At 46.3% G+C, this 13464-nt stretch overlaps 1 protein-coding gene across 7 annotated transcripts in view; it reads left to right on the forward strand.

Moving 5' to 3' along the window:
• SCN4A (sodium voltage-gated channel alpha subunit 4) overlaps nucleotides 1–13464 on the forward strand; it is a 121987-nt gene that overhangs the window by 13359 nt on the left and 95164 nt on the right. The window contains exon 1 of one of the 7 annotated variants that reach the window (XM_053266426.1): nucleotides 12620–12751. The exons of the other annotated variants lie outside the window; for them this stretch is intronic. The gene's annotated coding sequence lies outside the window, so the exon portion shown is untranslated. Of the gene's footprint in view, nucleotides 1–12619; nucleotides 12752–13464 lie in introns of those variants that run through there. 7 annotated transcript variants of the gene reach the window in all.

Consider the following 13464-nt stretch of genomic DNA (forward strand, 5'->3'; position numbering starts at 1 on the left):
TAAAACAGTATCTAATTAAAAGCCTGGGTGAACAAATGTGTCGTGACCACCTTTTAAAAAGTTGTAAGAGATGGGGAGCTCTTATTTCAGCAAGGATCGTGTTGCAAAGCCTTGGGGCAGCAACGGAGAAGGCCCATCCCTGAATAGCCACCAAAGAAGCCAAACCTCGGCAGACGAACCTCTCCTGATTATCTCAATGGGTGGTGGGGCTCATAGTGAAGAAGTCATTCTCTTAAATACCCTTGGCCTAAGTTGTTTAGGGTTTTATAGATTATAACCAAGACCTTGTATTTTGCCCAGAAACCTATCGGCAGCCAGTGTAGATCTTTTAAGATAGAAGTGATATGGTCTCTCCGAGATGACCCAGATACCAACCTGGCTGCCGCATTCTGGACCAACTGCAGTTGCCAGACTATGTACAAAGGAAGCCTCACACAGAGCGCATTGCAGTAGTCAAGTCTGGAGGTGACCAGCAGATGTACTACTGTTCTGAGGTCATTTATCTCATGAAATTAACGCAGCTGGTGTATCAAACAAAGCTGATAGAAGGCACTTCTGGCCACTGCCTCAGCCTGGGATACCAGGGAGAAGTTTGCATCCAGAAGCACCCCCAGACTACGTACCTGTTGCTTCTGGGGAAGTGTGACCCCATCCAGAACTGGCAGATCAAAATCATCTCCCGAGTTCCAACCCTGCACAATAAGTACCTCCGTCTTATCTGGATTCAGTCTCAGCTTGTTATCCCTCATCCAGCCGATCACCACTAGGGATGTGCAGAACTAGGGGGTTCGGTGGTTCGGTTCGGTGGTTTGGGGTCGAACTGAACCCCTCCCGGTTCTGTCCGGACTGGTACCAACCTCTGTGCAAGTCTGCAATTTTTAATTTTTAAAAAAAATTTCTTTAACTTCAGCCCCTTTGGGGGGCTTCCTGTAGGCCAAGGGTGTGTGTGTCTGTGAGGTTTCCCCCTCCTGCCCCCAGCCTCTCATGGCCCATCCAGAGTCTCTTTTCTGGCCCATTCGGGCCTCTGTAGATCTGTGCGGTGGCCATTTTGGAGGCTGCCGTGTATTCGCAAATGGCTTCAGTGAGGCCTGGAATGGCCCAGGGCCTCACAGAAACCATTGGTGCATGTGCGGTGGCCCAAAAATGGCCGCCGCGCATGTGCAAATGGTCTCTGTGAGGCCCTGGGCCATGCCAGGCCTCACAGAGGCCATTTGTGCATGCGCAGCAGCCTCCAATATGGCCGCTGCACCAATCTATGGAGGCTCCGAATGGCCCGTGGTGGTGATGTGAGAGGCTGGTGGGGGGAGGGGAACCTTCGTGGACACCCCCCCCCCCCCGTGGCCTATAGGAAGCCCCTCGAAGGGGCTGAAGGTAATTAACAATAATAATTTTAAAAATTCACGAACAGCCCCCGGACTGAACCGGACCGTGGGGGGGGGATTCGAAGGGGTGCCGGATCGAACTGGTCCGGTCAGGTTTGAGTCTGGTCCAGACTCGAACCGAACCCGGCCAGCTGGTTTTATGCACACCCCTAATCACCACCTCCAGGCAGGCATTTATGAAGGTTATGTCTTCTCTTGATGATGTTGACATAGAGAAAAAGATTTGGGTGTCACCAGCATACTGATAACACCCTGCACCAAATCTCCTGATGATCTCTCCCAGTGGTTTCACACTGGTGGGGACATGGTTTAAGCTTCAGCTTGGGTGGCGAAGAGAGAGTTCACCACCCAATTTGAAGCTTAAAAAATGCATCTCTGCCGGGATGGGAATGGTCAGGAGTGCATGAGAGGGCAGGGCTGACCTCTCGCACATATACCCACCCTTCCCCACTTCTTAACTGTATTAAGCTTCATTTGGTAGCCTCTTTTTTCACCACCCAAACTGAAGCTTATAGCACATCCCCATGGGAGATCCAAAGGGCAGCACTACCCTCTCATGCACCCCCCACCCCCGCTGTTCCTCATCTCTGCTAGGACACATTTTGAGCTTCAGGTTGGATGGTTAAAAGAGAACTTGCTGCCCAACCTGAAGCTTAAAACACATCACAGCAGTGATGGAGAAAGGCAGTGGGACAGCAGACCGATGAGCTGACGCCTGGGGAGATGGGGGGCAGGGCTGGATTCCTGTACTCACCACCCCTTGTGGAGGTGCCACCCGAGGCAGTTTCCTCACTTTCCCTCATGAAGGAGCTGTCGCTGCCTCAAAGTGTTTCCTGTTCAGTGCAGCAATACTGAGGAATTGCCCCTTGATTAGTCAGTTCCTATGAGTGAGTGAGTGAGTGTGTGTGTGAATTTCTGGCTTTCTTTCAGTATTTTGTGTCCTTACCTTTTAATTGCAAAAAAACCCTGCATTATTTTGTAATAAAGAAACAAAATATTGAGAGGGGACATGTAATTAAAGGCCCCGCCTGAGAAAAGAAGCTAGATCATTCACAGTCAATTATAACCATTAATGCTAATGATAAGAATTTAAATCTGTTGTTATGTTGGCATTGGGAAACATCTTAAGGCTATTGATGTGGTTTTCCAGAGGTGATCCCTGTCTCTGAAAGGGAGCAGCTTGAAGTCTGGATCCAATTAAGGCCAGGAAAACCTGGCTGAGATGGAGAGAGTGGGGCGAGTTGCCACAAGACTCTAGCTAGCCAATATTTGGAGGTAAATAAGTATATCCCAACTTCAGCTAAGGAGCTGCATGGAACAGAGAGGCTTCCAAGACCTGACTGTAAATAGCAAAAGCTGAAGGAAGAGCAGAATGACTCAGGTCGAAACAATTGACAAGACTGAAAGCCAACAGTTCAGCTATCTGAGAGAGAATACGAACATGGCCATTGCCGCACAACCTAGAAGTGTTTGTGGGCTGTGTCTAACTTCATTTATTTATGTATTTGCCTTGAAAAACCCACTTTAGCCACAATGACTCTTATCAGAACAATCTTTCCAGTATGTATTTAAAATAGGTTCAAAGAAGGCTGCTGCCTGCTGGCTTCTATCCTTCAATGTTAGTCACGCAATGTTGAAAGGGTCAACCATGGAACGTTGAAAGCAGTTATGAAATAGGATATCCTGTGTTTCGGGCAGGGGTTGGGCCTGCTGATTGATTAATTTACTACATATATTTGTATCCTGCCTTGAGGCCCTAACAAGCCCCCAAGACACCTCATGGCAAAATCAGTTAAAACAACATACAGTTGATCAAGAAATCACCAAATCAAAACATCTTTAAAAGAAACAAAAACAATGAACCAAGAGTTAGCAGCCAAGAATCCTAAACCACAAGGCAGAAAACCATAAAGGGAGCAAATCCAACCAAATCAAAAGCATGGCAGAACAAAAGGCTGTTAACAATCTGCAGAAATGCCAATGAAGATGGACTGCAGGGGTGCAGATTCCTCCTAAGCATTTGAGGAGTCCCCCCTCACTTTACTGATCTTCCAAACTAAACTTCTATATTGTAATTTTTATAGGGACATTCGAGATTTCTATTCGTTACCCCTCATAAAAGAATTTCCAGGCCATTCAGATAATTTATATCTTAATTTGCTTTTAACTGATATATCTGATAAAATTTCTTTAAATGTTGCCATGTTTTGTTTAAAAGCTTGGAAAGTCCACCGGAAGCTCGTATCAGTTTAATGTATAGTTTTAATTGTGATATTACTATTAGTTAAATCTTTAACTGAATTATGGATTTACAGTGATATTTTTCTTTTGCTTTTCTTTATTGGGAATTCTGATCAACGATCGAAATAAACAATTCAATTCGATCTTCCAAACCTAATAACCCATATCATTATCCCAAAGAGTGTCTCCCCCCCCCAAAGAAATGTAAGAGAGGGGTTGCTCTTTAATCTTTCCCCTCTGTACCCTTGGGCTACCTGACCTCCCAGGAGAGGGACTTTCTCAGGGCCCCCCCTTCTTATTGCCATTTCAGCAGACTGCTTTTTTGTTCTGACCAGTGTTCCCTCTAACAGGGATTCCCAGATGTTGTTGACTACAACTCCCAGAATCCCCAGCTGCAATGGCTTTTCACAATGGAGGGAAGTAAGAAGTGTGGTCCCTCAGGGATCTGTACTGGGACCAGTGCTTTTTAATTTCTTCATAAATGATCTAGAAGAAGGGGTAAGCAGTGAGGTGGCCAAATTTGCAGACGATACCAAACTCTTTTGGATAGTGAATTCCAAAACCAATTGTGAAGAGCTCCAGAAGGATCTCTCCAGACTGGATGAGTGGGTGACAAAATGGCAAATGGGGTCCAGTGTTGGCAAGTGTAAAGTGATGCACATTGGGACGAAAACCCCCAACTTCTAGTATACGTTGATGGGATCTGAGCTGTCGGTGACTGACCATGAGAGGGATTTTGGGACAGCTCATTGAAAGTGTCGACTCAATGTGTGGCAGTTGTGAAAAAGGCCAATTCCATGCTGGGATCATTAGGAAGGGGACTGAAAATAAAACTGCTAATATTATAATGCCCTTATACAAAACTTTGGTGTGGCCACACCTGGAGTACTGCGTACATTTCTGGTCACGACATCTAAAAAAGGACATTGTAGAACTGGAAAGGGTGCAGAAGAGGGCAACCAAGATGATCAGGGGCCTAGAGCACCTTTCTTATGAGGCAAGGCTACAACACTGGGGGCTATTTAGTTTAGAAAAAAACCGACTGCGGGGAGATATGATAGAGGTCTATAAAATCATGCATGGTGTGGAGAAAATGGATAGAGAAAAATTCTTCTCCCTCTCACATAACATTAGAACCAGGGCTCATCCCATGAAATTGATTGCCAGGAAATTTAGGACCAACAAATGGAAGTACTTTTTCACAAAACGCATAATCAACTTGTGGAATTCTCTGCCACAAGATGTGGTGACAGCCAACAGCCTGGATGGCTTTAAGAGGGGTTTGGATAACTTCATGGAGGAGATGTCTATCATTGGCTACTAGTTGGAGGGCTGTAGGCCACCTCCAGCCTCAAAGGCAGGATGCCTCTGAGTACCAGTTTCAGGGGAGTAACAGCAGGAGGGAGGGCAAGCCATCAACTCCTGCCCATAGGCTTCCAGCGGCATCTGGTGGGTCGCTGTGTGAAACAGATTGCTTGACTAGATGGGCCTTGAGCCTGAACCAGCAGGGCTTTTCTTATGTTCTTATGCTTGGTATTATGGGAGTTGTAGTCCACAACAATCTGGGAATCCTTGTTAGAGGGAACACTGGTTCTGACTTTCTGATCCCATTGATTCCCCTAGCTTCTCTATGGCTGTCTCACAGCATGCCCAAGTCGCATTTTAACCTTTCCTGTCCCCTTATATTCCAAAGCAGGCAGGCAGTAGATGAGTACATGTGTTATGTTATGAATTTGAAGACCCTAGAGACCCATCAGACTCAGCATAGCATGGATCCATTCTGCCCAAATTCCGGCACGTTAAGTTTGATCTAGAGAACTGACTTTTGAATGGTGATGCTTCTACTGATTTCATGTCCATTACATCCAGTCGGAGGTGTGTGTGCTGTTTGGTGTGTGTGTGTGTGTGTGTGTGTGTGTATATATATATATATATATATATATATATATATATATATATATATATATATATATTCCTTTAAAAAGATAACAATCAAAATATTGCTTTAAAAATGGTATAGGGCTAGTTCAGATGCACATGGACCCCTACATGCAATAATGTCAGGGCCACGGTGAGAACATGCCTATCCCAATGTCGCTAAAGGATGCGCTGATGCATTTCTGGCACATCCTCTAATTGCATGTGAGGGGTGTTCATCGGAATTGCCCTGTTACACGTACTACATTATCCATTGTAGAGCAGGGATGTGCACAAAATACTTTGGGGACATCCTAGAGGGTGGGGAGGGGTTCCCTAAAGAGGAGGCAGGCAGGTCCTACCTGCCTCTCCTGCAAGCCTCTGTGCCCCATCGCAATGGTGTTGATGCATGTGTCGATGCCATTTGCCTGCCGATGCCATGCAAGGGATGCTGGGAGCAGTATCCTGTCGCTGCGGCGGGAGCCTTAAAGGAGACATCAGCACAGGCTGCTGCTTTCATGGCAAACCTTTATAGAGTACAGCGCCGCAATGGGGTGATGGAGGCTCGCAGGTAGGACCTGCCTGCCTCCTCTTAAGGGAACCCCTTTGCCCCATACCAAAACGTTTTGGCTGCAGGGAGCCGAAATGATTCAGGCACACATCCCTATTGTAGAGGGTTTTGTTCATTGGAACAGGCCCATAGGTAAGAACCCCTCTGGGGAAACAGTCACACACAATCTTTCAGAAGTCCGTTCAGCATGAATCTTATCACCCATGCTGATCAAAAGAAATGTCCAAAAATTCCTCAAGTAAACAGAGATGAGAATTGACCAGTTGGTAGTTTTCAAGAAATGGTTGGACAGACATGCTTGAAACAGTCTGAATGGGAATTCTATAAAAACATAGAGCTAGAACAGAAGTGCTCCAAAGGTCCATCAAGTCTAGTATGCAATTTCTCACAGTGGCCAACCACTGGGAAGTCCACAAATAGGTGATGAAAACAATAGCTTCCCTGCTGTTGCTCTCCACAGCAACTAGTATTCAGGGTTATACTGCTTTTGAACATGGAGGTTCTTCAGTGCAATGATAGGTAATAGTGATGGACTCTCCTCCATGGATTTGTTTTTAGGCCTCTTTTAAATCCATCTAAGTGAGCAGCCATCACCACAGTCCATGTAGCAAAATGAGTTATGTGTTATGTGAATAAATACTTTCCCTTGTCTATGCGGAACCTCCTTCCTATCAGTTTAGTTATCTCATTTTTTAAAGGTATCTATATGGAGATACTTCAATCTCTTGAGGTGTTACAAGAAGGGAGAAAAACTTCCTCCATACTGTGCATGGTTTTATAAACCTCTATGATCTCCCTGTGGTTGCCTTTTTAGCCTACTTTCCTTAAGGAAAGTAAGCTTATGAGATCACCTGGCATTGTGTGAGTCCGTGTGTGTGTCCCCTCCCCCTATCACCTTCACAATGCTGGGACCAATATGTCTTAGGGACACACAGGGACACCTCAACAATGTCATTTGTGATGATGTCATTCACCCCAATTCAAGATTGCTGACACATCGACATTTGAGGTGCAAATGGGCTAATTTGTGGACCCACTAAATGAATTAACCAAATTTGGTACAGTTGTAGTGAGTGACACATAGGGACACCTTAATGGCATATTTTGTAATGATGTTCAAGATGGTGGATGCATGAATGTTTGAAGTGCAAGTGGGCCAACTTGTGATCCGCTGAACCAATCTGAACAAAATTTGATACTGCTGTAGGAACACATAGGGACGGCTCAAGGGCATGGTTTGTGATTATGTCATCTACCCTGATTCAAGATGGTGGATGTGTGAGCAGTTGGGGCACAAGTGGGCTAACTTGTGGATCGCCTAACCAATTTGAACCAAATTTGGTACAGTTGTAGTAAGTGACACATAGGGACACCTCAATGGTGTAGCTTGTAATCATCTCATCCACCCCAATTCAATATGGCAGACATGTGAACGATGAAGGCTGAAATGGGCTAACTTGTGAGAATGGTAATTATCAATTAGGATTATAGTGAAAGGAAAGTAGGCAGATTAGTTCTTACCAGAACAACTTGTTCGAGATGTTGCCATTAGAACTGTACATAGTTTTCTAAGTGTGGCTGCTCGATCATTTTGTATAAGGGCATTCCAATACTATCAGTTTTATTTTCAGCCCTTTCCATATAAATCCCTAACATAGCTCTCCTTTTTCAACAGCTGCTGCATACTGAGTTGAATGTTTCATTTGACCAACCTCTCTTTCTTAATTAGTCACTGCTAGAGCAGACCGCATCAGAGTATATGTAAAGTTAGGATTTTTTTTAAAAGAACAGTTTTAGTCCAGCTTCCTTCTACAAGTGATCACCATCCACTCCCCAGCCCTATCTAATCCAGACCACAGTATGCCATAAGCAGACAAATGTATGCCCCTGGAGACACAAGTGAGTGAGCTTTCCCACAGGATATGGCTGGTATTTCCCCCCCGAGGTGTTATCATCTGGACCTAGTGGGGGAAGGAGGAACCAGGACACCTTCTAGAATCCTGAAGAATCCAAATATGAAGAACAGCCTCCCTCTCTGCTCCTCTCCCCAGTCATATGCTCTTATGGATTTCATTTTTCTCAGTGTCTGTATATGCAGCTCTCTGTGCTTGATCCTGTTTGCTGATGGGTGTGGGATTGAACAAGGTGACTCCTGTATATCTAAAGGCTAGAAATGGAGGCCAGTTGTGGATGGGGCACTGTCTGAGCCCAGGAGGTTTCTGATCGTGGTGGAATCAATTTAATTAGCAGCTAATCTAGCCAGGAGGAGAGATTAATTTGTAATTGGCCCAGTGGATTTCAGTCCACAGAGTAGAGGTCAGTGAGCACCTGCATGGGGAAGGATGTTGGATGGAATGTGAGCAAAGGAGAGGCCTGTGCTGTGTGTGTGGCAGATGTGGCAAGCAGGGGCGTGACGGTGGGCCTCAGCCTGGCTTCCATCATAAGTGCTTCTTCCTCCCTCCGTCCCTCCCTCCTCTTCCTTGAGAGGAATGGCCTGAGTCATCTTGTTGCTGAAATCCAACTCCTTCTGTGATGGCCCACGGCAGCTGAAGAAACAGTCAAGCTGAAAACTGCACTGAAGGCTGCACGTGGGAGACTGGATCCCGTTGGGAGTTGCTGTGATAGTGGCCAACTTTGGCAAATCCAAAGGAGGGACAATTAGGTCCCTTACACTGTTGCTTCCAACCCTTGCTACAACGTATTCTAGACTCTTTGTGCTTTCTAGATTGCTTGGGTGCTTGAGAAAGTAGAAAGATGATTGATAAAAAATTTAAAGAAATGAATATATGGCTTTTACGTATTCAAAGATATTTATGGCCTTTACTGAGTTCACCTTTCCACCATCCCTGTGAAGTAGGTCACTGTTATTTTCATTTTATTAATAGGGGACTGAGGCTGAGATCCCTTCGTGAATGATGTTTTATTGCACAAAAGAAAAGCAGTTACTTATTCCTGTGCACAGTCTGCATGAGAACTGGGGTAGCATAGTAGCTAAGCATGTGAGCTGTGAGGTCCCTGGTTCTAAGCTCAGCTATAAACTCCATAGGTTGTCTTAGGAAAACCACTGTTTATCCTACCTCAGTCTCACATCTGCAAATATGAGAACATAAGAACAGCCCCGCTGGATCAGGCCCAAGGCCCATCTAGTCCAGCATCCTGTTTCACACAGTGACCCACCAGATGCCGCTGGAAGCCTTCAGGCAGGAGTTGAGGGCATGCCCTCTCTCCTGCTGTTACTCTCCTGCAACCCGTACTCAGACGCATCCTGCCTTTGAGGCTGGAGGTGGCCTATAGCACTCCATGAAGAGACCTCTCCTCCATGAAGTCATCCAAACCCCTCTTAAAGCCATCCAGGCTGTTGGCTGTCACCATAATAATACAGCATATTCACCATTATAATACAGCATTATAATAATACATTCACCATAGGCCTGTTTTAGAGGACTGTTTGGAAGGATACTGAGATACTTGTGTTGAACTTTTGAAACATACCATATACATGCTGCACGTTAATATTACAGCCCTCTTCAGATGTTCTCTTAAAGTGCTGCTGACGCTGTAGCCATGTATAGCGGTGCAAGTTCTGCCTCCAAAATGTTGAAGTGCCCTATCTGTAATGGTCCTTCTGTGACTGTGAGGCTGGATTGCCCCAGCTTCACAGTCACAGAAGCCTCCACCATCACGGTTAGGGCACTTCCCATCTCACACAAACCCTGCTCTAAGTGGGGGTGGTGGGGTGCAAGAGTGACTGACAGGTCAGGGGCGGGACCTCTGACCCATTTGCACGCTGCTGTATGCACCTACAGTGATTCTTAGGATAATGCCTGAAAAGGGCTAATTTCATTCCTCACTCCTGAGGCAGGGACATCAATTTCTAGACACTAGTATTTTTTACATGAGAATTTTTTGGGGTCTGCTCTCCATCCTGCCTGATGTAAATGTTATTTTGATTTGTCATTTTTTGTAAGGACGGTGGCAGCACTAACTCTCAGTAATTTATTGGCTGATGTGATTAGTGGCAATTAGCTCAACCCACCCCCCACTTCCTCCCATGTACCATTTTATTATTAATTTATAATAATAAACTCCTAAAATTGCTAGATGCTGTACAAATATGTGATGAATCCCACCCTACCCCCCCAAAAAATTATTGGGAAGCTATGGATATTTCCATATATTTCTATGTATAGAAATATTTTTATTTCTATGTATAGTTCCTATACATTTCTATGTATAGTTCCTACTGGAGAGATCACGGTTTTAATTTTTAACAGCTTCCATATATACATTTTGTACATATCGTATATTTACATCTAGATATATAATTCTCCTGGGTGTGCCTTTCGAACGTGAGTCCCGGCAGCCCAGCTGATTGCCGCTGCGGCGGGCCAGGCCGCAGATGTGAGGTGGGGGTAGCGGGCCAGGCCGCGGCGGTGGGCCCCAGCCCGGTCGCAGATGTGAGGCGGCCCAACAGTGTGGTGGTGGTGGTGCAGCAGCGGCGGGGGTGGCCTGGCCCGGCAGCACGGTGGCGGCGGCAGGACTCGGCCCGCTAGCGGGGCAGCCATGGGACTTGGCCCACTGGCAGCCGCCGCCGCACTCGGCCCCGCCGGAGACGGGGGGGTGTAGAGAGAGAGGTAGCTGGCCCCAAAGAGCACACAGATGCTCTGTGCGGGGTCGGCTTGTATAATATATTTTGTGCATAGATGGGTAGGATGCCATATTATTGGTCAAACCTTTTTCTCTCCAGCAAGTGTCTACACTGTGTGAGGAAATATTGGTTGATATGATGCACAACACAATGCCGATGTTGCCCCAAGTGGGCAGTTGCGCACCTACTTAAATTGACACACTTGCAGCTGCACAGAGCTACTTCTATTATTCCCCATGGAAGTAGTACTGCACAACTGTGGATATGCAATTTTAAGTAGTTATGCTGTTGCTTGCTTGCACAGCTCTGCCAGGCCTGCGTGTGTGTAGCAGTGCCAAACAATGGGCAATGTGAGTGTTGTGTTGCACATCATGTTGGCCACTTTCTTTTGTATGTCTGAACCTCTGCCTTGCCTATCCATTTCATTGGATGACCTCAAGTTATGAGAGAGGGAGAAAAATTCTTCTCTATTTACTTTCTTTGTACCATGCATACATTTATAAACTCCTACAATGTCCCTTCTCAGTTGTCTTTCCCCCCTAACTTAAAAAGCCCCAAATATTTATTTATTTATTCAATTTCTATAATATATTAATCAAGAGCTGAGCCAAAATGGAAGGAGGGGGACTTTTCACAGACATTTTATCTTCCCACAAAGAGTGGCCACCCACTTTTGGACACTCCCCTCCCCACAGGCTCAACAGGGGGTGAATGTGTTTGCCCATTGAGTGGAGATGGATGTCGGGTGGCAGAGAGAACACATCCAGGCAAAAGAGATGTGTCCCTCCCCTGCCTCCATTCAAACTGTTAGTGAGGGGCTTTTCTGTACCCTCAGCTTTGGTGACACTGGAAGGCATAGGAAGTATGCTCATTGTCCTCCTGAATGGAAGCAGAGATGAACCTAGGTCATTCTGGAGTGTGGACTTAAAGGCCTTTGGAGCCCTCCCCCTACCACTGCAAGTTAAGCATCATTCCCCTACACCCCCCACACCCCATGACATGCAGTATTTTTAACATGGAAGGGCGGAGCCACCATTGTGCGAATGGGTTCAAAGAACCTGGGCCACCAATGAAAAAGGCCACTGAAAGCCCCCATGAACATAACATCATATGCACAGGGGCGTGGCTCAGGCTCCAGAGAGCTCCAAGCAAGCTCTCTCCCACCCGACACTCGGGCTCCAGAGAGCCCAAGTGAGCGCTTCACCCATCCATTTCATGCAGCGTTTGCTGCCTGACAGCCTTTATTTCCCTTTCTCTCCCTCCAGCGAGAAATAAATGCTGTCAGAAATAGAAATAAATGTGGTCAGGCAGCAAGCGCTGCCTGAAATGGATGCAGGAAGAGCTTGCTCGGGGCTCTCCGGAACCCCAACCATGCCCTTGTGTATGTGACATCACATGCACAGGGCATCAATAGAGGGGTTGCCAGGTGGGGCCAGACACAGGCCACTGTTCGGCTGGCTCCGCGCCTGTTAACACGTGGGTTCTTGAGGGCACAAACAGCAATTGAATGTACGAATTTACAACAGGTATATTTATGCAAATATGCATTAGCAGAAACATTTCAACATGCAACTCAACATATTCCCATCCCACATATTTCTTTCCCCACTCCCCCCTCTATCTCTAAAGCAGAGGTCACTCTTGGCCATCCAGCACAGGTCACAGTCATGCTTGGCTGCCTGGCACAGCATGGGCTGGCAGCGCAGTGACCACACCACCTGGGACAGACTAAAGAGGATTTGGGGGCCTCCAGGGTGTGTGGAGGCCCTGGACGACAGCCCGGAAGTGCAGGAATAAGAGTGCCTCTGAATGGAGGGGGAGGGGAGAGGGAAGGCACCCGTTACTGAGGCAACTGGCCAGCACTTCTTGTCTTGTGATGCTGTACTGCTGACAGTTCTATTGCCTGAAAGCACAGGAACCATTGGCCCTGTTACTTTGGCAAGACCGAGATGTTCCCTTCTCTTCCCCACTCCCCACCAACACCATAAGAAGGTTTTGATTGTGCTTTTATGTTTTATTTGTAAGCCACTCTGAGTTTGAATGAAGAGCAGGATATAATGAGAGCCAGCGTGGTGTAGTGGTTAGAGTGCTGGACTAGGACCTGGGAGACCCGAATTCAAATCCCCATTCAGTCATGAAACTAGCTGGGTGACTCTGGGCCAGTCACTTCTCTCTCAGCCTAGCCTACTTCACAGGGTTGTTGTGAAAGAGAAACTCAAGTATGTAGTACACCACTCTGGGCTCCTTGGAGGAAGAGTGGGATATAAATGTAATAATAATAATAATAATAATAAATCTGTCATAAATAAATAGCCCTGCTGGATCTAGGGTTGCTAACACTGACTGAGCTATCCCTAGATATGGTTTTTCTCACACACACACACACACACACACACACACACACACACACACACACACACACACACACAATTTTTCACATTATCAAGCCATTAAAATTTCCAGAATTGCTTTCAATAGTCTCCTGGAGATTGGCCTGGAGTTAAGGAAGTGGCATCAATGGACCAAAAGTCCATCTAGTCCAGCTTTCTGTTTCCCACAATGGCCAACCAGATCCTTCCTGGATTCCTACAAGTAGGGCATGACCAACTTTCCATGTAGTTCTTGGTACAGTGCTGGCTCAGTGCTTGTTGTTGTTGTTTTAAGCAAACCTCAACCCGCAGGCCGGAGCCTGACAGTGACACCGC

The sequence above is a fragment of the Hemicordylus capensis genome, chromosome 6 (assembly GCF_027244095.1).
Source record: "Hemicordylus capensis ecotype Gifberg chromosome 6, rHemCap1.1.pri, whole genome shotgun sequence".
In the NCBI taxonomy this organism is placed as follows: domain Eukaryota; kingdom Metazoa; phylum Chordata; class Lepidosauria; order Squamata; family Cordylidae; genus Hemicordylus; species Hemicordylus capensis.